Genomic DNA, 4291 nt, shown 5'->3' with positions numbered 1-4291 from the left:
TGAAAGTGAGGGGGTGGAAAACCATTTACCATGCTAATGGACACCAAAAGAAAGCTGGGGTGGCAATCCTTATATCAGACATATTAGATTTTAAACCAAAGACTGTAATAAGAGATGAGGAAGGACACCATATCCTACTTAAAGGGTCTATCCAACAAGAAGATCTAACAATTGTAAATATCTATGCCCCTAACATGGGAACAGCCAATTATATAAGCCAATTAATAACAAAAGCAAAGAAACACATCGACAACAATACAATAATAGTGGGGGACTTTAACACACCCTCACTGAAATGGACAGATCATCTAAGCAAAAGATCAACAAGGAAATAAAGACTTTAAATGACACACTGGACCAGATGGACTTCACACATATATTCAGAACATTCCATCCCAAAGCAACAGAATACACATTCTTCTCTAGTGCCCATGGAACATTCTCCAGAATAGATCACATCCTAGGTCACAAATCAGGTCTCAACCAGTACCAAAAGTTTGGGATCATTCCTTGCATATTTTCAGACCACAGTGCTTTGAAACTAGAACTCAATCACAAGAGGAAAGTCGGAAAGAACTCAAATACATGGAGGCTAAAGAGCATCCTATTAAAGAATGAATGGGTCAACCAGGAAATTGAGGAAGAATTAAAAAAATTCATGGAAACAAATGAAAATGAAAACACAACTGTTCAGAATCTCTGGGATACAGCAAAGGCAGTCCTAAGAGGGAAGAATATAGCAATAGAAGCCTTTCTCAAGAAACAAGAAAGGTCTCAAATCCACAACCTAACCCTACACCTAAGGGAGCTGGAGAAAGAACAGCAAATAAAGCCTAAACCCAGCAGGAGAAGAGAAATAATAAAGAGCAGAGCAGAAATCAATGAAATAGAAACCAAAAGAACAGTAGAACAGAGCAACGAAACTAGGAGCTGGTTCTTTGAAAGAATTAACAAGATTGATAAACCCCTGGCCAGACTTATCAAAAAGAAAAGAGAAATGACCCAAATCAACAAAATCAGGAGTGAAAGAGGAGAGATCACAACCAACACCAAAGAAATACAAACAATTATAAAAACATATGATGAGCAACTCTATGCCAGCAAATTAGATAATCTGGAAGAAATGGATACATTCCTAGAGATGTATCAACTACCAAAACTGAACCAGGAAGAAATAGAAAACCTGAACAGACCTATAACCACTAAGGAAATTGAAGCAGTCATCAAAAATCTCCCACCAAACAAAAGCCCAGGGCCAGATGGCTTTCCAGGGGAATTCTACCAAACATTTCAAGAAGAATCAATACGTATTCTTCTGAAACTGTTCCAAAAAAATGGAAATGGAAGGAAAACTTCCAAACTCATTTTATGAGGCCACCATTACCTTGATCCCCAAACCAGACAAAGACCCCATCAAAAAGGAGAATTACAGACCAATATCCTTGATGAACATGGATGCAAAAATTCTCACCAAAATACTAGCCAATAGGATCCAACAGTACATTAAAAGGATTATTCACCACTACCAAGTGGGATTTATCCCTGGGCTGCAAGTTTGGTTCAACAACCGCAAATCAATCAATGTGATACAATACATTAATAAAAGAAAAACAGGAACCATATAGTCCTCGATATAGATGCAGAAAAAGCATTTAACAAAGTACAGCATCCTTTCTTGATCAGAACTCTTCAGAGTATAAGGATGGAGGGTACATACCTCAATATCATAAAAGCCATCTATGAAAAACCCACAGCAAATATCATTCTCAATGGGGAAAAACTGAGAGCTTTCCCCCTAAGGTCCAGAACACGGCAGGGATGTCCACTATAACCACTGCTATTCAACATAGTATTAGAAGTCCTAGCCACAGCAATCAGACAACAAAAAGCAGTAAAAGGCATCCAAATCGGCAAAGAAGAAGTCAAACTCTCACTCTTTGCAAATGATATGATACTTTATGTGGAAAACCCAAAAGACTCCACCCCAAAACTGCTAGAATTCATACAGGAATTCAGTAAAGTGGCAGGATAGAAAATCAATGCACAGAAATCAGTTGCATTTCTATACACCAACAACAAGACAGAAGAAAGAGAAATTAAGGAGTCGATCCCATGTACAATTGCACCCAAAACCATAAGATACCTAGGAATAAATCCAACCAAAAAGGCAAAGAATCTGTACTCAGAAAACTATAAAATACTCATGAAAGAAATTGAGGAAGACACAAAGAAATGGAAAAATGTTCCATGCTCATGGATTGGAAGAACAAATATTGTGAAGATGTCAATGCTACCTAGAGCAATCTACACATTCAATGCAATCCCCATCAAAATACCATCCACTTTTTTCAAAGAAATGGAACAAATAATCCTAAAATTTGTATGGAACCAGAAAAGACCCCGAATAGCCAGAGGAATGTTGAAAAAGAAAAGCAAAGCTGGTGGCATCACAATTCCGGACTTCAAGCTCTATTACAAAGCTGTCATCATCAAGACAGTATGGTACTGGCACAAAAACAGACACATAGATCAATGGAACAGAATAGAGAGCCCAGAAATGGACCCTGAACTCTATGGTCAACTAATCTTTGACAAAGCAGGAAAGAATGTCCAATGGAAAAAAGACAGTCTCTTCAACAAATGGTGTTGGGAAAATTGGACAGCCACATGCAGAAGAATGAAACTGGACCATTTCCTTACACCATACACAAAAATAGACTCCAAATGGTTGAAAGACCTCAATGTGAGACAGGAGTCCATCAAAATCCTAAAGGAGAACACAGGCAGCAACCTCTTCGACCTCAGCCGCAGCAACTTCTTCCTAGAAACATCGCCAAAGGCAAGGGAAGCAAGGGCAAAAATGAACTATTGGGACCTCATCAAGATAAAAAGCTTTTGCACAGCAAAAGAAACAGTCAACAAAACCAAAAGACAACCGACAGAATGGGAGAAGATATTTGCAAATGACATATCAGATAAAGGGCTAGGATCCAAAATCTATAAAGAACTTATCAAACTCAACACCCAAAGAACAAATGATCCAATCAAGAAATGGGCAGAAGACATGAACAGACATTTTTCCAAAGAAGCCATCCAAACAGCCAACAGACACATGAAAAAGTGCTCAACATCGCTCTGCTCCAGGGAAATCCAAATCAAAACCTCAGTGAGATATCACCTCACACCAGTCAGAATGGCTAAAATTAACAAGTCAGGAAATGACCAATGTTGGCGGGGATGCGGAGAAAGGGGAACCCTCCTACACTGTTGGTGGGAAGGCAAGCTGGTGCAGCCACTCTGGAAAACAGTATGGAGTTTCTTCAAAAAGTTGAAAATAGAGCTACCATATGACCCAGCAATTGCACTAGTGGGTATTTACCCCAAAGATACAAATGTAGGGATCCAAAGGGGTATGTGCACCCCGATGTTTATAGCAGCAATGTCCACAATAGCCAAACTATGAAAAGAGCCAAGATTTCTGTCAACAGATGACTGGATAAAGAAGATGTGGTATGTGTGTACAATGGAATATTATGCAGCCATCAAAAGAATGAAATCTTGCCATTTGCAATGACATGGATGGAACTGGAGGGTATTATGCTGAGTGAAATAAGTCAATCGGAGAAAGACATGTATCATATGACTTCACTGATATGAGGAATTCTTAATCTCAGGAAACAAACTGAGGGTTGCTGGAGTGGTGGGCGGTGGGAGGGACGGGGTGGCTGGGTGATAGACATTGGGGAGGGTGTGTGCTACGGTGAGTGCTGTGAAGTGTGCAAGACTGTTCCATCACAGATCTGTACCTCTGAAGCAAATAATACATTATATGTTAAAAAAAGAAGAAGAAGAAGAAGAAGATAGCAGGAGGGGAAGAATGAAGGGGGGTTAATCGGAGGGGGAGATGAACCATGAGAGACTATGGACTCTGAAAAACAAAGTTAGGGTCTAGAGGGGAGGGGGTGGGAGGATGCGTTAGCCTGGTGATGGGTATTAAAGAGGGCACACTCTGCATGGAGCACTGGGTGTTACATGCAAACAATGAATCATGGAACACTACATCAAAAACTAATGATGTAATGTATGGTGATTAACCTAACATAATAAAAAAATCTGTATAAAAAAGAGGTGAGGTTTTAGGTAAGTTTTAATAACAATGTTTTTGAGATTTTAATAAATGCTCAAAAGACTGGGGGAAAAAAAAAAAAAAACCTCCATGAGATATCACCTCACACCAGTTAGAATGGCTAAAATTAACAAGTCAGGAAACGACAGATGTTGGCGAGGATGT

Source organism: Phoca vitulina, unplaced genomic scaffold (assembly GCF_004348235.1).
Source record: "Phoca vitulina isolate PV1807 unplaced genomic scaffold, GSC_HSeal_1.0 scaffold69, whole genome shotgun sequence".
Classification (NCBI taxonomy): domain Eukaryota; kingdom Metazoa; phylum Chordata; class Mammalia; order Carnivora; family Phocidae; genus Phoca; species Phoca vitulina.
This window is presented reverse-complemented; position numbering follows the sequence as displayed.